This window comes from Bison bison, unplaced genomic scaffold (genome assembly GCF_000754665.1).
Source record: "Bison bison bison isolate TAMUID 2011002044 unplaced genomic scaffold, Bison_UMD1.0 scf7180017864331, whole genome shotgun sequence".
In the NCBI taxonomy this organism is placed as follows: domain Eukaryota; kingdom Metazoa; phylum Chordata; class Mammalia; order Artiodactyla; family Bovidae; genus Bison; species Bison bison.
Genome location: NW_011494903.1, coordinates 4,177,706 through 4,200,427, shown reverse-complemented (window position 1 = coordinate 4,200,427; position 22,722 = coordinate 4,177,706). Strand labels below are relative to the sequence as shown.

Genomic DNA, 22,722 nt, shown 5'->3' with positions numbered 1-22,722 from the left:
ACTCCTAAAGCAAAAAAAAGCAGGTAGTGCAAAGCAGTAAAGAGACCAGAGAGTCCACAGAACTAATAGTTCCAGTGGCTACTGGGACCTCCCTAAGAAGTGCCCCTCTCAAGGCCACCACAAGCAGATGGCTCATCGTGACTGTTCTGAAGGGCTGCTGCAGCCATTGGCCTTACTCTGGAAAGCCCAGAGGAGCCAGACGACATGAGAGCACAGGCCCACCGTGGAAACCAGAATCCATCACCCAACTCAGGTTTGGCTTAGAAAGCCAATACTTTGAGAGGCAAGGGTTGATAGAAAGGAGAAGTGCTTTAATTAGAAAAGTCAGCAATCTGAGGAGAAGATGGATTCATGTGCCAGGACCAACTCCAAAGATTCTGCTCAGCCACGACAGTTTTCAAAGGAAAAAAAGCGGGAAGAAAGAATCTCAGTGAATCCTTAAGGCAGGAAGTTGAATATCACATCATTCAGCATTACATGCAGATTGGCTGGCTCTTTCTTTAGAAGCTATTTAGTTTTCATGATCTGCCTGCAGGAGTGCTAAGGGGACTCTTGGGGCTAGAGAGTTAGTCATTTTTTTTAACTGCTTAATTCTTCATTCTTATATCATTTTATCTAGAAGAAGAATCAACAGGTTAGGAAAGGCATGGTGTGCATTCAGGAGAAGAGAAGTCAGGAGTTAGGTTAAACTGCCTAGTCATCTCATTTCTATAATTAGATTCTTTAAAGGTTAGAGGGTAACAGAATTGGGCAAACAGGGGCAAAAGAGCTGCTTTCATCATCTTCTGTAAACTCTGCAGCGTTCAGCACAGCAACCACGCCTCCTTCATTTACTATTGCCTTCCGTGATTTCCACGTCACCATGTTTTCTGTTCTTTTTTGATCTTCCTGAACATTACTGTATAGCCTCCCTTGCTCCCTTGCTGGCTCTGTTCCTCTCTTGGTACCCTGAAAACAGAAGCTTTCTCAAATTCCTTTTTGTCCCTCTCCTCTCCTTTTCCAAACTTTATCTTGACAATGGCATTCATGGTCTTAGCCACAACTTCTATGAAAATGTCTCCCATGAAGATGTCTTCTCTGAATCTAGGATTCAAACCCTGATGTGTTTCCTGATCACTCTGGACCTAGTCCTCTGGACTTGAGGAAAGGAGCAGAGTGCAGACTCCCTTCCACAAAGTGACCAGCAGCCCTGGGTTAATGCTGAAAGCCTACACTGCTCTGGTGGAATAGACAAGAACAGAAGCTGAGCAGCCTGCTGCAAGAGTGGCAGCAGGAGAGTTAGAAGGACCCGTCAACCAGGACACACACTCGAAGGACTGCAGTAAAGGTGGGAGGAGGAAGAGATGAAAGGTACAGATAGAAGTGGTGACACCTTAAGAGTTGTCTCATGGACCTGGAGTTCTGACGGTGGCACAGCTCTTAAATGGGTTGGGGCACCCCTTACAGGATCAGGAACAACACTTGGGCACTAATTTCCAGACCATGTTTCCATGGGGCTCTGCCACACCACTGCACTGGGACTCTGACTTAACATTGCCACATCATCGCACTGGGACCTACTTCCTCCTTCAGGTTCATTTGGCATCTGTTCTCCAGGGCTCTGCACTTGGCTTACCTCTTTTTCATTTCCTATTTTACTTTGCTGGGCCATCTTATTCACTCCCATGGCTTCAGATGCTATTTTTAGGTTGAAAACTTCCAAATATATATATCTCCAGCCTAAAATCCAGATCAGTAATTCTACCTATAGATTCCACAAAAACCTAAAAAATTGACACGCCCAAATGGAAACCACTGTATTCTCCGTCAAGCTGTTCCTTCACTTGTCCTCTCTTTATTGATAATGACACAAGCAACCATCTGGTTATTCAAACCAGAAACTTCAGAGTTATCTCTGACTCATCTATCTTCCTCCATCCCTAAGTCAACTCTGTCTCTTAATCAGTTACTAATTTTTCACACTTTTCCTTCGCTACTGCCATTTTGTTGGTTATCTGCCATCATCTCTCACGTGGATATTCCAGCAGTCTTCCAACCAGTTACTTGTGTCTTTTCACAACCTCCCAATCTGTCCTCCAGGCCACTGTAGTTTTCTTTTCAAAGCAGGAAGCTGAACTTTCTCCATGGTTCAGTAACTGCTTGGTGCTCACTGCCAGATAAAATTAAACACAATGCCTGGCACAGTCTCCTTCCTCATTTGCCCTCTTCCTTCTAGATTTATTTACAGCCGTTTCCCAAATAGTACCTGGGGCTTCATCTACATCTATTGACAATCTTCTGAATAGCCCTGCTTTTCTCTAATGCCATATGTTTGCACACGCACGCCACTAGCTCGAATGCCCTTTTCCTTTACCCTAGTGGTCGGCCAACTCATCCTTCAACACTCAGCTTTTAGATCAGCTTCTCTTTGAAGCCTTCTCTGCCCTTTTCCTATTTCTCTAACCCTTCCACCACCACGTCACTGTACATACCTGGCATCTAGCACCTAGCCGACTGAGCTGTCATTTGTCATTGAGGCTTTTATCTTCTCCACTAAAATCTGAGCTCCTGAAGGGCAGGACCCTGTCTTCTGATTTCCCTTTGCTCCTCAGCCAGCACCAGTCTCTTAAACCATGTATTTTAGAATTCTAGTCCTATGAGTTATTAAAAGGTATTCCTCACCGGAGAATCTAGGGCCAAATATGTCTGGGGAAAGCTGCATATTGACAATACACACAAGCTTAGGGAGTGTTCAGCAGAAACCTGCTTGAACTGGTTTAATTCAGTCCCTCCAAATGCCAGGGCAAGAGGAGAGCCTTGTGAAGATCCTTATAACACACAGGCAAGGGACCAAGGTGGGGATGTGACCTGGTAACCCTAGAGAACAGAGAAGGCTCAAGGGGCTGTGGAGCACATCTGGAGAAAGCAACCTCCAGCTCTCACAACAGGAGAGTCACCAGTTTAACCCTAAAGAGGGAAACTCTCTGGTAGCCCAATACTTCCGGAGACTGACCTTCAGGATTGGATGTGAATATCAGAAGCATTTTATTATACAAAGAAAGTCAACTCTTCTTGGATGGCCCACCTCACGTCTTTGCTTTGGTCAGAATCAGCTTCAAACTGGCCTTCCCCAGGCTGAATTCCATGCCTAAACTCAACTCACTTCACACCTCCCAGCTGTTATCCTATGGTTGTTTATATTTTTCTGCATATGACATGTGCTGTGTGCTGTGCTAAGTCATTTTAGTTGTGTTCGACTCTTTGCAACACTATGGACTGTAGCCCTGCAGGCTCCTCTGTCCATGGAGTTCTCCAGGCAAGAGTACTGGAGTGGGTTGCTATTTCCTTCTCCAGGAGATCTTCCTGACCCAGGGATTGAAACCGTGGTTCTTACGTCTCCTGCATCGGCAGGCAGGTTATTCACCACTAGTACTACCTGGAGCCTGGGTACTTGGAGGACCTGGGGGACATTTTCAGCAGCTGCTGAGGCTGAGGGGACAGGTCTTTTTTGTACTGCTTCTGCCCAGAGGAAAGAGAATTCTCTAGTTCCTATTTAACTCCCAGATCTATGGATGGAAGAAGGGAGCAGAGGAGCATCTCTGACTTGGATATCCAGTACATTCTCCCACAGAAGGCCAACCATTTTAAAAACAGGTTTGCACGGAGGCAGCCCCACATAGGGCTTTAGGGCAGGGACTGCACTCAGGATTGCATGGACTGCAATCCTGGCTTCTCCACTTACTTCTCTGTGACTCTGGGGAAATACTTGATCTCTCTTGTGTTTTCTCATCTATAAAATGAAGATAATAATCCTAGTAGCTACCTCCAAGGAGTCTAATAAGAACTAAACGAATTACAATTGATGTGAAGTTTAGAAGAGTGCCTAGCTTGTGGCAAATGCTATTTAAGTTTTATAAAATCAATCAATCAATATTAGTTTCTGCATTGGGGCAGACCCAAGATGAGACAAATAATGGCCAGATAGTGCAAATTAGCTATAGTTCTAGCACCTACTGTTTAAAAACAGTAATAAAAGCTAGTAGTTCTATTGTCTGATTCCATCCCCAGACAACCTATGAAGTGGGTATTATTTTCATGCTTTAGAGAGAAAAGAGGGTCAGAGGTTACCATGCTCAATGCTGTACAGCTCCACATTAGGTGGGGGAGCCAAGCTTCAAATTCATGTCTGTCCCACTTCCAAGACCTTCTCATCAGGTGATGACTTTTTCTCATTGGGGATGTTTGCTGCTGCTGCTGCTGCTAAGTTGCTTCAGTCGTTTCTGACTCTGTGCGACCCCATAGATGGCAGCCCACCAGGCTCTCCTGTCCCTGGGAGTCTCCAGGCAAGAACACTGGAGCAGGTTACCATTTCCTTCTCCAATGCATGAAAGTGAAAAGTGAAAGGGAAGTCGCTCAGTCATGTCTGACTCCTAGCGATCACATGGACTGCAGCCTACCAGGTTCCTCCGTCCATGGGACTTTCCAGGCAAGAGTACTGGAGTGGGTTGCCATTGCCTTCTCTGGGGGAATGTTTGGGTTAGAGGCAACCCGTTACTTCCCTTGACTTACTAGTCAGGAAGTGGTTCATAAGCCTCTTTAATTACACAATTCATATCATAGCTCACCTATGTGTTTAGAGTTAAGTAATAATTTTATTAGAAAAGTTGAACTTTCATGTGACACTTTTTTTTCCCCACATACTACAATGAAAAGGAAGCCTCTTGGCTCCTTCAGCTTCTCCATTCCCACCAGTTCCATCCCCCAAAGTTCTGGATAACATTTCAAAAACAATCTATGCATTTGTAAACATCTTATGTATAATCTCTAGAAATGAGATCCTACTTCATACATGGGTGTCTTCCTATTTGCAGACGGTCAAAAGGAGTGACGGTTCATTAACCCAGGGTGAGTAAAGCAGGGGATCAACACACCTTACTCAGCAACACTCCACTCATGACTCATTGTGACCACTGAATATGAGACCTGGAAGCCCCAGAGATGAACCTACTTCTTCCTGTCCATTTGACAAGCAAGTAAATCAATGCCCAGAGAGGGTAAGTAACTTTCTCTAAATCTCACAGTAAGTCAGTGGTAGAACCAGAATCATCAGAAGACTGGCAGTCAGGTGCATGGGCTTATATGCAGTAGTATAGGTAACAAGTGTCACAAACTTGGAATTGACTTAGAGGTAATCATGTGATATTAATGATATCTTTAACCTGCCAATCAGAATTTTGGATTGTGTATCTACCCTACCTCTGTCTCTAGAGAGGCGGCTTCTATCAGAAATAATCTATGGATTTGTAAACATTTTTTAAAGAATAGACAAATGAGATCATAGTTTCATAGTGATACAGGTCATTGCTTATGTTTCCAATGTACAGATGAGGAAAAGGAGGTACCAGGAATGACTCAGCAGCTCACCACAAGAATCTCCTGGAAGCCTGCCTGGCCTTCTGTCAGATGCACTTGGTTGAATTGCTTTTCAGTATTATTACTGAGGTCTTATTGTTGAGAACACTTTCTTTGGGTTTCCTGCTTATTTCTAAGCTGAATAAAATCTATGTGTGTGTGTGTGTGTTATTATTATTTTTTTTCTGTTTGCTTTCTCAAACTTCAGCTTCCATGACCTTAAAAAAAGGAAAAAAAAAAAAAAAGGGAAGCACAGCTGTGCTGGTCTAAAAGCAGCCTGTTTGCAACATGATATGGGACCTGGACCGCGAGCTGCTAAACCCTGGTGTAGGGTTCTCTAAACATACTTCAACCGTTTTTTCCAAGTGGCAATTGGTTTATTTCCATTGAAACACTTGAAGATGATGAATTTACAGTACATTTCCCACTCTACTGAATGAGCAATGATAAAAGGGTAGTTATGTATGTCAGAAGGGAAAATAGCTAATGGATTTTTTTTATTTGAAGAATAGACCATCTTTAGCAGTCCTTGCATTTAGCCAAATTCTTTGTTAAAGTTAGAATTGGTTAATACAACATTCTCATAGTTCATAGTTTTTATTAAGATTGATATTTGATGGACCCAACAGTCCAACATCACTTTCTACTTTAAAATGTAAGATTCTCTGTACAAAATCATTTGCTCCATAAACCTGGGAAACCTGGTGAATATGTGAACCAATTCTGGAAAATGTTTCTGAGTTGTTTTTCTATTTGATTCAGAGTTTACTGTATGTGTGTGTGTGTGTGTACATATATATAATATAATATAATATATGTGATATTATTCTATGGTTTTGCCAAAGCCATAATCTCCTCTTTCAGTGTAGGCATAATGAGTGATCTTTCTGTATGAGAATAGCACAGAAAAGCATAAAGTGATAGTTCCTTCCAAGTCCAAATGGTAGAATTATATATGATTTAAGTTGTGGAGTCAGGACTAATCTCATAGGCTTTGGAAATTGCTCCCTCTCATCCTTCTAACCTCCTTCCTCTCTTTTATCTAAGGAGAGTGAAGTAGGTAAATATGACTAAATTTATGAGAGTGGAAGGAAATGTGGTGAAACTTTTAAGGTCCTACTTTAATACCTATGACTAATGAAACATTCATTATGGTGTTAAATAAATCTTCAGGAGATTTCAAAGCAAAGTCTGCTGTTCTTTTCATCCCATTAAGTTACCATCTAGAAGCCCTATCCTATCAAGGATTGCTTCTTCTCATTGGTTGTCCTTAACAGTCCAATCCAAATATGACTTTTTAGTTCTTCAAAAGTGACATTTGAGCCCTTCCCAACCCTTCTACATGTCTCCATGTTCACTCCCTTACCTCCCGAGTCACACCACTATGACCACCTTTAGGGTTCTTCTTGCTGCCTTGGGTAAAATTCCCAGCCTCAACTATGTCTTCACCGACACAGCCAGACTTGCCTTCCTTTGCCAAATACTTACAAAAGCGACGCCCTCCCGGCCTCCACCAAATTCTCCAGCAGAGCTCCTGCTGCTGTATTTCTAAAATATGTCACCCAAGGGTGACTTTGCTTCCCCTCCTCCCCACTCAACCGGGAGTCATCTGACAATGTCTGGAGACAGTTTCTGGTTGTCACAACCACGGGAGGAGAGTGTTATTGGCATTTAGTGGGTAAAGGGCGCTGACTTATAATGCACAGGACAGCCCCTCACTACAAAGAAGCATCCAGAGCCAAATGTCAACAGAGCCGAGGTTGAAAAGCCCCGTTCTGAGTGATAGTGGAGGCCTCTATTCTCTTCTGCGAACTTTGGCAGAGAAACGAAAACACACCCAAACAAAATCTATCCTCCAGGCACACGTAGCAGAACCCACTGCTCTCTCCCTCCCTTCCTAGCTCAGGATTGAAGGAAACAAGCAGGATCTTGTGGCACCAGTCTCTTCCTTTCTCATGTGGTTTCTTCTCCCTGCTGGACAGGAATTGGGACAGAGGGGTCCATCCAGAGAGAAGAACCCCTTCAGACCAGTGGTTTTCAACCCAAGCTATATTACATGTTCATGTCATTTCAAATATTTTAAATATTTAGAATGTGGATACTCAGAATTCAAATCGAATTGTTCTGGGATAGCGTCTGGGTGATATTTCTAAAAAACTCACCTGATAATACCACTGTGTAGCCAGGGTTAATAGCCCCCTGAGCTGGCTGCCTGGTCGTGGTGGGGAGAGCAGATCTCCCCAAAGAGCTATGGGAAGTTATTCTTCTGGGGCCCTTCAACAGTGTGGTCACTGTGGGAAGTCTTTCAACTTGGTCATCTGGGAAAATGCAGATTATCTGAGTGTCTTTGTTCAAAGTCTTTCTATATCTCAAACTGGGATTTACTGTAATTTTTAAATATTTATCAAAATCAGGAAGAGGGTAAATCAAAGGTTAAAAGCTATCTCCATAATTAAGCATTTCCTGCTAGCTATTTATGTATTAGAGAAAAAATATCTTTTCCTCTTTCAGATAGATAAAATAATCCTAAATTAAAGCTTTCAGATGAATTACAGTTTACGAAAAATAATGGGTTAGTATCATAAATCACAAACATTGTCTCTATGAAATATGACCAGCCTCTGTACATTTCCTCTCCAATTCAAAACAATGGAGTCCCTACAAGGCAAATTCATCTAGCGTTAACCTGGGAATCATTACTGTGTCCTCACTGATGAAACTGCTAAAAATCCTTCTTGATGCTCAAGAATCCTATTAAATAACCTATAACTTAAGTATATCATGTCTAATTTCAGTTTATTTCCTATTCTACTGCAGCCATACACTCGACATTCCAGAGCAGAATAAACACGAGAAGTTGAGAAGCATGCAACCTAGTTCACACCACAGTATCACTTTGACAAGTCACTTTCCCTAGGCTGCTTCTGAGTCACAAAAGTGATGGTATCACCAGGTGATAAGTAAAATCCTTTTCAAGTTAAGGAATTAGCAAGAAGGCAGATTAGCAATTTGAGTGTGTTAGTCGCTCAGTCGTATCTGACTCTTTGGGACCCCATGGACTGTAGCACACCAGGCTCCTCTGTCCATGGGATTCTCCAGGCAAGAATACTTGAGTGGGTAGTGATTCCCTTCCCAATCCAAGGATCGAACCCAGGTCTCCTGCATTGCAGACAGATTCTTTACTAACTGAGTAAGTAGCAATGAAGCATCTGGTTTCCAGTCTTGGCATATAGTGTGGAAACATGGTATGTATCAATTTAATAAATATTTACTGAGCCCTCTTGCTACAAAAAATTTGGGGCATTGCTATGGAGAATTCAAAAGAAATAGCAATTATATCTCTGAAGTTTTACTATAAATAAGATTATAATTTGTTGCAGAGATACAGTCACATCAGGTAAAAAACATTTAGAAATGCCAAATGGCATTTCATTAAATTGGTGAACATTTATGGGAAATCTACTGCATGAGTTAGATCCTACCCTAATGAATATCACAGATAACAGTGCTGACAGGTTTAGGGAGCAGTGAAAACTTTTCTTCTTTTATGTAAGCTGCAGTAACCCACTCCACTGACATTGCAGTTAGTGGCCTGATGTTATCTACTGTCTCAAGTATCCTTCAAATACTTAGCTTACTACTGTGGAAATAATATCTGTTTCTCCTATTTCTGGGTAATTCTAAAACTTCTCTCCCTATCAGTTGCTCCACCAGCTCAGATGAGCACCTCTTCTGGGTTCCACTGTATGCTTCCAAGTTGAGAGCTGGTAGTCATCAATAATTTGGCAACTAATTTAATTAAATATGCATTAATTGAGTACTTAGTAGGATATGTGCATCTCAAGCATTGTGATAAATACTGGCAAAGATTTGTTCAATGTTCAGAGATAGCTCATTCATTCATTCATTTACAAATACTTACTTAGTGCCTATTCCTCCCATCAGTATCTAAGCCATGTAGCATACATTGGAGAAAAGAGTAGATACGATACCTAGCCTTAAGGAGCCTGCAGCTTAATGCAAGAATAGACAAAAAACAAGTGAATGGACAAGCAACAAGAACAGTGGCAATTTCCCAAAATACTAAGTTCTACAAAGGAAACCAATAGGGTGCAAAGATAATGGAAGGGGTAACCTCTACTCTTCAAGTCTTCCCTGAAAAGTTTTCTCAGACATCTCAGCTGAGGCCCCACCAGCAGAAGAGCCCATCATGACAAGAGGAAGGTGACACTCCCCCAGGCCATGGGGCATAGCACAGGCTAAGGCTCAGAGACAGGAATGGGCCTGTTGTGTTGAGCCTAAATCAGGTGTGTGGTTAGAGAGGAGGGTGGTGGGGATGAGGCTGGGGGCAGACCACACAGGGCTTTATGGCCATGGTATAGCAACTTACGTAAAGCCAGAGGGAAATCTTGTGCTTAGTCGCTCAGTCGTTTCTGACTCTTTGGGCTCCTATGTCCATGGGGATTCTCCAGACAAGAATGCTGGAGTGGGTTTCCATGCCCTCCTCCAAGGGATCTTGCCAACCCAGGGATCGAACCCAGGTCTCACACATTGCAGGTGGAGTCTTCACTGTCCTAGACACCAGGGAAGCCTGAGGGAAATTGTTAGAGGATATTCAACCAGGGATGGAGAAGATCCATTTACATTTTAGCAAATAACTCTGGATGCTAAACAGAGACTGTATTGAAGTGGGGTTCTAGGGGAGGTTATATATGAGGTTGGGGTGACCGGGACCGGGCAAGTGGCAATGGGAATACAAAAAAAAAAAGAATTGTGGTCTATTTTAGAGAAAGAAGCGATAGGACTGTGATGCACAGGGAGGAGAATGAGAGAAAGAGAAGATGCATGTGAAAGTGTCAAGGAGGCTGATGCACACACACACCTGAAGCTTGGGAATGAGCTCAGGGCTGGGGACAAAAATGTACAAGCCTCTGGCAATGGCATGGTGTCAGAGGATAGGAACAGGTTGTCAGGCACAGAATTAGACAGAGAAGGAGCCTTGTACCAAGTAATTCCAACATTCACAGAAGTTAAACCATGTGCTCTGCCCAAGGTCCCTGGAATTGTCTCTTGTCACCATGTGCAGGAAGCAACACCATAGGAATGGATCCACCGTAGTGTAGCATTGATGTTTTCTGTCTGCATAAAAAGAAAGTGTAGAAAACAGAAAGATACATAGGACAGGAAGTGGGGCAGATTCCCAGGAAGCCAAGGAAGCACCACTTCCGGCTCCTGTCCTAGCACCAGCCAACCCCCTCCAAGATCCTGGATATAATTTTGTATTTGTAATTTGGTACTATTTTCTTCTAAGAGGGCTCCCAAATTAAGCAAGCTCAGGCCTCACAGAATCTGACTCTGCGTCTGATGGGAAAATGAAGGAACAGGGCATGAAACCAAAACCGCCCAGTGACCTGACAGTTTGGCTTCCAATGGGGCCTTTTGATACAACTGCTTGTGCTGAGCCAGCTAGAAGTTGTGGGCAAACAGATTCTTGAAGAAAAGCTTTATTGTTCAAAGCTACTTCCTGACCTATTCACGTGCACCTCAACCAGAGGCATGGTGACCGCATTGTGCAAAAGAAAGGTAAATCCTAGGTCAAGGTTGGGAAAATGGAGTTCAGCCCTGGGCAGCACAGTTGGCTGACAGAACACCCTGTGTGCAACCGACAGAAAATACCCACCCTGCCAACCAAGAGAACATCTAGTTCTGCAAAACTAAAATGTTTGAAAAAGACAAGGAATGGATAGGCAGACTGGCTGCCTAATTTACAAGACCCAGTGAAAAATGGGAATGCGGATGGGCCTCTTGTTCAAAAAGTATTAAGAATTTCAGGATAATAAGAGTGTAAAGCCAGTCCCTTGGACTGCAAGGAGATCCAACCAGTCCATCCTAAAGGAGATCAGTCCTGAGTGTTCATTGGAAGGACTGATGTTGAAGCTGAAACTCCAATCCTTTGGCCACCTGATGCGAAAAGCTGACTCACTTGAAAAGACCCTGATCCTGGGAAAGATTGAAGGCAGGAGGAGAAGGGGATGACAGAGGATGAGGTGGTTGGATGGCATCACCATCTCAATGGACATGAGTTTGGATAACCTCCAGGAGTTGGTGATGGACGGGTAGGCCTGGCGTGCTGCGGTCCATGGGATCCCAAAGAGCTGGACATGACTGAGCAACTGAACTGAACTGAATTGAAAGCCAGGAGCAGGCACGATTCCAAGCAGGAGGCTTACATGGCTCTGGCTTCCCTGGTGGCTCTGATGGTAAAGAATCTGCTTACAATGCAGGAGACCGGGGTTCAATCCTTGGATGGGGAAGATCCCCTGGAGAAGGGAATAGCAACCCACTCCAGTATTCTGGCCTGGAGAATTCCATGGACAGAGGTACAGTCCATGGAGAGTCCATGGGGTTGCAAAGAGTCATACATGACTGAGCAACTAACATATGTTCTTGACATGGCTCTACAGGTCACATGACCATGACGTCAGCACTGGGAACAGGAGAAAACTTAGGGGGCTCAAATTTATTGGGCATGTTCTATATTCCAGACAGAGGGCAAAACATTTACAATTCATTTTATTTCATAACAACACTGCAAAAAAAAAAAAAAAATACTACCAACATTCCACAGGCGAGAAAAAGTCTCAAAAAGGTTAGGTTATTGTATATACACACACAGGTAGTATGTTTATGTGAGTTTAAAGGGACAGAGAAAAGGGAATAGAAGTCATTGCCCAATGACTTCTGAACCAGGAACAAATGGGTTTCTAGTATTAAGCTCATTTAACAAAGCTAAGATGTCAAAACGGCTTGCTTACTATTTGGGAGAGCCACAATTGAGGCAGTGACTAGGAAACTGAAAGCACAATTGTCTTTTACCATTTCCTTGAACTGTTTAGCTTTATACTAAAGGTAGGTTGTCATTTCAACAAAAGCAGACACGTCTGGAAGCTTCTCGACTTTCGGTTTTTGTATTTAGCTACCCTGGTTGGCACAGAGTTAAATGACTAACTGCTTTCTTTGCAATTTATTTATATTAAAAGTGAAATGTCAAGTTCACACAGGGTGAAATAAAGGCCTCTTTATAAACATGCAAACAAACGCAAGTGTTCACTGCCAAAAATATCCAAACAAACCAAACCAGAGACAAGAAATATTTCCTCAGCTCAAATGGTAGAGTCCTTCCACATGGCCTCTCCAACAGATGAGAGGAAATCCTGACATCCAAGACCAAACTCAATCAAATGCTAACTTAATGTCATCCCTTGGAAGACACCAAGTTAAAGAGGATTGCTACTTCTCTGACTAATGTGAACACTGTGGACATCCATATTACAAACTGAGGCCAAAAAAAATCTAATAAGAAACGGGAATTTGTAGTATTTTGCCCAACAGTCTTCAGTTGTTTGAACACTTTCCTATCATCACTTATGCCTGTCTATTTACACACATCTATGAAGTATCATTGCACTGTCACTAAGTCACTTCAGCCATGTCTGACTCTGCGACTCTATGGACTGTAGCCCACCAGGCTCCTCTGTCCATGGGATTCTTCAGGCAAGAATACTGGGATGGGTTGCCATGTCCTCCTGCAGGGATCTTCCCAACCCAGGGACTGAACCCACGTCTTTTACACATCTCCTGCATTGGCAGGCGGGTTCTTTACCACCAGCGTGACCATGAAGATTTCTTTTACAGAGAATTGTTTACCTGAGTGTAAACATACACATACATGCTTATATTGGAACTTCAAGCACAGGTGTTCTTATCTTTATGATGCTTTAGCAAGGAGGGTAACAGGAGGATCTGCATACTCCTGATCCCAGAGATGACAGACATGTAGCTCGTAAAGTACATGTGGATCCGACATGATTATCACCAAGGAGACACGACCTGGTATCAATACAAGGAGCTAGAAGTGAGCCTGGAAGTTGCCTGTGCCAACTCCATGGCCCTTGAAACTGGTGAAACGGGTTTGGAACTTACTTTGATCTATACTCGTGAAACTCAGGGCTTCCATTGAGAGGATAGTTTGTAGGATTGCAGTTTTGGTACCTTTTCTGAGAAGGGAAGAAATGGAAATTGGCATCTTTTCTTTCACCTATCACCCTATATAAAAGTAAGTGGCAGGGCTACAAACTCAATCGCTCCATGTGCAGAAACAATCCCCATTGGTATGAAAAGAGCAGGCATAACATGTTTGGTGAACTCAAAGGACTGGTCTTAAACAAGGAATTTAGATTATTCTCAGAACCTTGTCAGTAACTGAGGTACATTTTGGCTCACTTCATGAAAAAGACATGGCTGAGATATTGTTCCTAATTTCAGAGGTAGGGGAAACCCTGCATTTCTTAAGCAAATAACACAACATGTAAAGAAAGCCCAATACTTATTCCAGCAAATCTTGATCAATTTATTAGCATATATATGGTATAAAGTTTGCTGACTTATGAACAGGAAGGAAATCACTGGAAGAACAATCTTTATTAATTGATCCAAAAAAGGGGGCCAGAATGTCCTTATCCTGACTGTTCTAGGGGATGTCATCACCAGTGATGTACAGGGGCCCAGCACTCAGAGTAGATAGTTTCTGTTGCAGAGACAAAATGCACAAAGGCCAGAGTGAGACGCTGGTTTAAATCTCATCTCTGTTAGTTCCTGACTTTGCTAAACTCTCAGCATCAATATCCTCGTCTGTAAAATGGGGATATTAATATCATCCTTTGAAAATGCCACCATTTCCTACTTATTATCTATGCTCCTTTGCTTCCTTTTCAGAAGATGATTTTGTTCAGTTTTATGACATTTTATTAGAACACTCATTTCCCAGACTTTGATAAAGTTGGGGTAGCTGTGTGACTTGTTTCTGGTAATTGAACTCAAAGCAGGTGTCATTGAGCTGGGATGTCCTGATGGAAATAAATTCAACAGGCAAATGCTTTTGCTCTTCACATCCCTTTTCTTCCTGCTGGGAATGGGCTAAAGACCCAGAGATAGGATGAATACCGAGAAATGAAGTCACATCCTAAGAGTGAAGGGACAAGGAGGATTAAAAAGCCTTGCTCCTTGAGCAGCCGAATATATCCTGGGTTGCTCATCCTTGAGTTCCTTGTTGTATGGAGAGAAGAGGAGGAGGAGGAAAAGGAAGGGGAGGGGGAAGGTGGGATAGAAGGAGGAAAAAGGAGAGAAGAGAGGAAGGGAAGGAAAAAGGAGAGGGGGAAGCTGCCATTCATTAGGTCAAGCCACATGCAGCCAAATACAACCCTAACTGAGATACTACCCATCAAGCATGGCATGAAGATTGTACGAGAGTGACATTCTCAGCACAGAGCCTGGTACAAAGACTTTAGAAACGGTGGTGTATACTGAGTCACTTACAGGAATGAGCGAGGGGCCCATCCCGAGCCGTAGAGGAGTAATTCCCTGCTGAAGTGGGTGCCTTCCTCCGCCTGGACCAGGTGGCCTGGCTTTTCGGCAGCATCGTTCCATCCGCGGCTTCAGGGAAGCCTGTGCAGTGCTGGCCTGGCTTTTCGGCAGCATCGTTCCATCCGCGGCTTCAGGGAAGCCTGTGCAGTGCTGGCCTGGCTTTTCGGCAGCATCGTTCCATCCGCGGCTTCAGGGAAGCCTGTGCAGTGCTGCATCCTCAGCAACTGCAGAGCTCGTGTCATTCATCTTGCCCCCTAACTGCCTCCAGGAGTGGTGCCACATCCAATGTCATTTCAAGGCTAGTGAACCCAGTGTGACTTTGAATGTCATTAAAATTCCTGTTTTCTTTTCATTGCACTTTATAGGGAAATTTAAACTCTTAAAAGAACCAGATGTGGTACCTCGCGCAGGTTCATGGCCCAGGAATTGGTCTAAAAATCAAACTTAATGACTGTTTCCCCTAATAACTTCCACATCCAAAAAGTTAAGAAAGGCAGTCTTCCTAGGAATGGAGTCTTCGAAGCTAACAGCACCACAATTGTGATGGTAGCACCTCAAAGGCCCTGCACATGTAACATAAGTGATGAACACGGGATGGCCTCGTCCTTCCTGGTTTCTACACGGTTTCAGGATAACGAAAGAAGCATTTACAACTTGAAGTAAACTTGTATTGCCATTCAGATATAACGCTAGTTTGGTTCACAAAATTACTTTATCATTTTACAAGTGGAAACCAATTTATCTACATCTGAGTTTGATCTCCTTTTCTTTTATTATCAGTTTCACTGAGGTATACTTTTGTGAGGTGGAAGCTTTGCTGAGATGATATACAATAAACCTCATGGATTTCAGGTATACAGTTTGATAAGTTATGACATACAAACACCCCTAGGAAACCATCACCACCATCAAGATGATGGTTCTGTGTTCATCATCTTGTTTTCCTTGTGCCCTTTTGTAACCCTTCCCTCTTGCCCCTGCTTATTGTCCCCCAGCTCTCACTCCAAGCATCTGCTGCTCTACTTTCTATCACTTTGGATTAGTTTGCATTTTTCTATAACTTTAAATAAATGGAATCATGTAGTATTTTGGGGAGGTGGTGGTGGTCTGGGTTCTTTCACTCAGCAAACGTGAGTGCTAAGTCACTTTAGTCATGTCCAACTCTGTGTGACCCTATGAACTGTAGCCCACCAGGCTGCTCTGTCCATGGGATTCTCCAGGCAAGAATACTGGAGTGGGTTGACACGCCCTCCTCCAGGGAATCTTCCTGACCCGGAGAAGCAACTTGCTTTCTTTTATGTCTCCTGCATTGGCAGGTGGGTTCTTTACCACTAGCCCCACCTAGGAAGACCAACTATTTTGAAATTCATTTATGTTTCGCCTTTATAAATGATCTGCTTCCTTTTATTGCTGAGGAGTATTCCAAATGTATGGATATATCATAGTTTGTTTATCTATTCAACTGTTGACAGGCATTTGAGTTGTTTCTAACTTTTTACCCTATTAGAGATAAAGCTGCTATGAACACTGTGTACTTGTCTTTGTATGGATATATGCTTTCATTTCTCTTGGGTAAAGACCTTAGACACTGTTGGTAGAAATGTAAACTGGTACAGACACTACAGAAAACAGCATGGAGGTTCCTAAAAAAAAGTTAAAATAGAACTACCACATGATCCAGCATTTCCACTTTTGGGATATATATCATAAGACAATGAAAACAGAATCTTGATGAGATATCTGCACTCCCATGGTCATTGTAGCATTCACTAGCCAAGACAGGGAAACAATCTAAGTGTCTACTGATGAATGAATGGATAAAAAAAACGTGATAAATATTTGCAGTGAAATATTATTCAATCACGAGAAATAAAGTAGTCCTGTCATTTGCAAAAAAAAACATGGAAAGACCTTGAAGGCATTATGCTAAGTGAAATAAGTCACACAGAGAAAGACAAATACTGCATGGTATCACTTACATGTGGAATCTCAAAAAGCCAAACTCACGGATACAGAGAGTAGAACGGTGATTACCAAGGGCTGAAAGGTGAGGAAAATAGGGAGATGTTGGTCAAAGGTGCAAACTTTAGGTTCTAAGATGAATAAGTTCTGGGAATCTAATGAACAGCATAATGATTCTAGTTAATAATACTGTATTATATACTCAAAAAGTTGTGAAAAGAGTATATCTTTAACTTCTCACCACAAAAAGAATCTTATTACACATTAGCTAACACTATGATGGTAATCATTTTGCAATACACAAGTGTATGAAATTAGCTTGTTAACTAACCAAATCAACACCTTAAACTTACACAATATTATACCTCAATTATATCTCGATAAAGTGAAAAACAACACACATAAAAGAGAAAACAGAAGAAGAAGAAACTGCCAGACTATTTTCCAAAGTAGTAGTACTGTTTTGCCTTCCCAGGAGCAGTGTATGAGAGTCCGTTTTTTTGGTTTGTTTGTGTAGGCTCGTGTTTCCATCTGGTATCATTTTCCTTTTGCCTGCAGGACTTCTATTAACACTTCTTGTGATGAAATTCTGGTCTGCTGGTGATGTATTCTTTCAGTGTTTGAATGTCGGAAAGTCTTTATTTCACCTCTGTTTTAGAAAGACAGCTTTGCTACTGATAGCTTCAGGACCTTTCTTTTTTAAATTAGCATATTTATTTTAATCGGAGGCTAATTACTTTACAACATTGTGGTGGTTTTTGCCATACATTGACATGAATCAGCCATGTGTCCCCCATCTCTTAAGGTATTGTTCCACTGACATTTTGCTTACAGGTTATTTTATTTATTTTTTACATTTTTTTCTAACAAGAATTAGCTGCCATCCTCGTCTTTGTCAGTGTGTCGTTTTTACTGATTGCTTTTAAGATGCTCTCATCGTTTCTGGTTTTGAGTAATTTGATTAGGACGGGCCTTACTATGATTTTCCTCATTGTTTTTGTGCTTGGAGTTGATGGAGTTCCTGTAGGTTTCTAGTTTTCACCACATCTGGAAACATTTTGGCCATCGTTTCTATAAATATTTTTTCTGTATTGGTTATTTATTGCCACATGACAAATAACTCCAAACTTCAGCAGCTGAAAATGATACACATGTATTATCTCACACTTCCTGGGTCAGGAATTTAGGCACAGCTTAGCTGGTGCCTCTAGCTCTGAAGCCCTCATGCAGTTACAATCAAGGAGCTCCTGGCAGTTGTCTGACTGGACTCCAAGCTCACTCACATGCTTGTGAGCAGCCTACATTCCTTGCCATCTAGATGTCTCTAAGACTTGGTATCTCTAGACAGCAAGACTGCCTCATGATATGGCATCTGGCATGGAGAAAAAGCATCCAAGAGACAGAAAGCACTTCCAAGATAGAATCCAGAGTCTTTTTGTAATCTAATTTGGGGATTTATAGCCCATCACTTCTGCCATGTTTTCTTTCTTAGAAGGGTGTTAATAAACTGATCCCACCCTCAGTAGGTGTGGATTAAAGAAGACTGTGAAAGCCAGGAGGCAAGGATCACTGGGGAAGCCATCCTGGAAGCTGCCTACCACCCCTGCTTCTCCTCTGGGAACTACAGTTACACATGGATTAGGCCACTTTGAAGTTGTCACGGCTCAGTGGTGCTCTGCTTTGCTTCTTTGTCTTTTAATTTGCCTTTTTTCCCCTCTGTACTTCATTTTGGATCGTTTCCCTTGCTCTGTCTTCACGTTTGTTAATCATTTCTTCAAAAATGTCCAGTCAGCTATTAATCCAATCCAGTGGATTTTTTCATCTCAGATATTTTACTTTTCACCTGTAAAAGTTCAATTTGAGTCCTTATTATCTTCTACATCTCTGCTTAACTTTTCAAACATATGGTAGAGTCATCGTAACTGTCGATTCTGGGTCAGTTCCAGTTGGTTGCTTTTTCTCCTCATAATTTCCTGCTTCCTGGTACTTTTTTATTTGATGCTGCTGCTGCTAAGTCGCGTCAGTCATGTCTGACTCTGTGCAACCCCATAGACGGCAGCCCACCAGGCTCCCCTGTCCCTGGGATTCTCCAGGCAAGAACACTGGAGTGGGTTGCCATGTCCTTCTCCAATGCATGAAAGTGAAAAGTGAAAGTCAAGTCGCTCAGTCATGTCCGACTCCTAGCAACCCCATGGACTGCAGCCTACCAGGCTCCTCCGTCCATGGTATTTTCCAGGTAAGAGTACTGTAGTGGGGTGCCATTGCCTTCTCCCTTATTTGATGCTACATATTATGAATTTTACCTTGTTGGATGTTGGGTATCTTCATATTCCTATAAACATTTTTGGGCTTCCCAGGTAGCACAGTGGTAAAGACCCCACCTGCCTATGCAGGAGATGCAAGAGACTTGGGTTCGATCCCTGGGTCCGGAAGATCCCCCAGAGATGGAATCAGTAATCCACACCAGTATTCTTGCCTGGAAAATTCCAGGAACAGAGGAGGCTACCATCCATGGGGTCTCAAAAGAGTCAGACTTAACTGCATGACTGAGCACAGGCAAACACAATAAATGATTTTAGCTTGTTTTGGGGCAGAATTATGGCACTTAGAAAGAGTTTGATCCTTTTGATGCTTTTAAGATTTCTTCGGTGGGAGTGGAACAGAGTTCAGTGTTCAATAATAATTTATTGAATTAATAATTTATAATAATGATTTGCCCACTACTGAGGCAAGACTCATCTGTGTAAACCAACCCCTCCCCTCCATTCCCCACGATCAGGATGGAGTTCAGTCCATTATAAAGAATAAGCATTATTTCTGGCCTCAAATGGGAGCTGAACATTGTTACCTCTTGCCCTTTTGAGTGGCTCTTCCTCTGGTTTCCAGTAGTTCATCACATGCCTGAACTTATCAGTTAAATGATTACTCAAAGGAGCATTTTTCTGGAGTTTCCTCTCCGTGGCTCTCTCTCCTCTCTGGTGCCTGCCTTGAGAACTCCAGCCGCCCTGTTCTCTGTGTCTCAGCTTTAGCTCCTCAATCCAGGGTGTCCTTTGGTGTTCGCTTCCCTGCACTATGTCCTACAAATTATCTCAAAGCAGTGAGCTGGGACAATGACAGGACTCACTTTGTTTTTTGTCTCACATAGATCACTGTCCTTTGTAGCCTGATGTTCAGTATCTTGGACACCATCGTTTCACATACTTTTCGAGAGTCATTCTGGTCCTTGTTACTCCATCTTGGCTGGAACCAGAAGTCTGGCATCTAGGCAAAACAGTTTGAATGGGCATCAGCAACCTTGCTGAAGTGGTATGCTGATGTTTATTTTTTTGTTTTTAACAGTGGATAGGGATACAGGACAAACCCTGGTGTGTATGGAGACAGGTTAGGGGAGAAGGAAATGAAAGTTGCTCAGTCGTGTCCAGCTCTGTGTGACCCCATGGACTATACAGTCCATGGAATTCTCCAGGCCAGGATAATGGAGTGGGTAGCTTTTCTCTTTTCCAAGGGATCTTCCCAACCCAGGGACCAAACCCATGTCTCTCACATTACAGGTGGATTCTTTACCAACTTAGCCATCAGGGAAGCCCAGGGGAGAAGGAAAGGAAGGGTAATCTTTTTCTTCACATTTAGAAGCTGCTCTACACAACTGTATCCACATATTATTTCTCCAAAACTCATCTCTCATGCTGTCATTGAATCTTTGTCATAGGCTATCCACTCATAGTTCTGAGGCTCACAAATATTCAAATCTTTTCCTTACAATCCAGTACTAAATTATGACCAGACTCTGGCTACAAGTGCCTGGGAAGATAATCTTTCTTGGTTCATGTCTATGTAGTTAAACTAAGAAGCTGGTTCATCTCTAGTAGCTACAGTAAACCATTTGGTGCTGTTAACCAATGGTCATTAATATGTCAGCAGCATGTCTGTGTAAATCCTATCTTCTGCCTGTGAAAAGAATACTGATTAGTTTGGCTATACCAGAATCCAATTAGCATTATCTCTTCTCATCTAATTTTTTAATGTAATTTTGTTAATGTGAATTTTAATAGTGATTTATAGTCACTGCCTCCCTTTCCCTTCTCACATAACTAGGTACCTTCTTTTTGAGGTCAAAGTCCAACAGGAGCAGCCTTGTACATAATTCTCATTCTTTTCCATTTCCTGTTATAATATCTTTGTAATATTTGCAATCTCCTACTTGTAATCATACTTAACTGCACCCCGTTCTCAGGCTGACTTAGTGCACTCTTAATGGCACACTTCACAAAGCACATGTTTCCTGGAAAGACTGTTGTGCATTAGCCCGGAAGGACAGGGCATGTTCATGTAAACTCTCTGAGAACCACCATCCCCTATGACCAGAGGAAGAGAGTTCAGACCAAGCTATGTAACCCAGAGGGTTTGTCAAATGCTTTAGTCAGGGCAGGGGGACAGTATCAGCTCAAAAACAGCTTAGACATTTATGAAGGGGAAAAAAGAGCCTTGATAAGCACATATGATTAAATATTTTTTCTGCCTGTAACTTGTTACAAATCTGACATTTGTCTTACTGATACATTGACTTCCACAATCTACATAGATAAGCACCAAATAATTACCAGAAAAAGAACGCTGCTGTGTGGGAAATGGCACCCTCCCAATCTAAGGGAGCCAATGCGCATTCCCCAGCCCTTACTGGAGAATCACAAAAGCACGTAGAAGAAATGTGCCTTGAAGCAAGAGGAAGCTTCTTGGAGCTCTAAGAATTTGAGGCAGTCAAGATTGTTGTGGTTAAGAGCATAAGTTCTAGGGCATGACTCTTTGGGTTCAAACCTCAATTCTACTATTACTTTCTAGCTGTGTGAACTTGGGAAAGTTACTCAGCATCTCTGTGGTTTGATTTTTGCCTTCTGTAAGATGGAGACAGAGTAGTATCTATTTCATAGAATTGTTGTACTCTCACAGCTTGATTAAAATAAATTAATAAGTGGAAAAAACACTCAGACCAGTGCTTGATATATACAGTGTTAACTGCTATTTTTCTTCTTTTATTAATTGAAATATGTTTGACATATAACATTGTGTAAATTTCAAGAGTACAAGGGTTTGACCTGATACATTCATATATTGTACAGTTAGACCTCAAGATATTGCTGATTTAGTTCCAGATCACAACAATAAAGCCAGTATCACAATAAAGTCACAAGAATTTTGTGGTTTCTCAGTGCATATAAAAGTTTTATTTACACTATATTGTAGTCTATTAAATGTACAATGACATTATGTCTACAAATACAACTGCATGTCTTAGTTAAAAAATACTTTGTTGCTAAAAATTGCTAACAATCATCCGAGCCTTCAACAAGTTGTCATCTTTTTGCGGGGCGGAGGGTCTTGCCTCAATGTTGATAGCCATTGACTCTGATCAGGGTGGTGGTCGCTGAAGGTTAGGGCAGCTGTTAGGGCAATTTCTTAACATAAGACAGCAATGAAGTTTGATTGACTCTTCCTTTCACAAGTAATTTCTCTGTGGCATGCAATGCTGTTTGATAGCATTTTATTCACAGTAGAACTTCTTTCCAAATTGGAGTCAATCCTCTCAAACCCTTCTGCTGCTTTATCAACTAAGCTTATGCAATACTTTAAATCCTTTGTTGTCACTTCAACAGTCTCCAGGGCATCTTCCCCTGGAGTAGATTCCATCTCAAAAAACTACTTTCTTTATTTGTACATAAGAAATAACTCCTCCTCCATTGAAGTGTTATCATCAGATTACAGCAATTTGGGCACATCTTCAGGCTCCACCTCTAATTCTAGTTCTCTTGCTAATTCCAAAACATCTGTAGTTACTTTCTCTACTGAAATCCTGAACCTCTCAAAGTCATCCATGAGTGTTGGAATCAACTTCTTCCAAACTCCTGTGAACGTTTATGTTTTGACCCCTTCCCACGAATCATGAATGTT

The 22,722-nt window shown here is 42.2% G+C and overlaps 1 long non-coding RNA gene across 1 annotated transcript in view; it reads right to left on the bottom strand.

The window, feature by feature from the left end:
• LOC104998540 overlaps window positions 1-15,183 on the bottom strand; it is a 33,207-nt gene extending 18,024 nt beyond the window's left edge. Inside the window, exon 1 of the long non-coding RNA XR_826479.1 lies at window positions 14,767-15,183. This is a non-coding gene — a long non-coding RNA (uncharacterized LOC104998540). The remainder of the gene's footprint in view (window positions 1-14,766) is intronic.
• Between the last annotated feature and the right edge of the window lie 7,539 nt (window positions 15,184-22,722).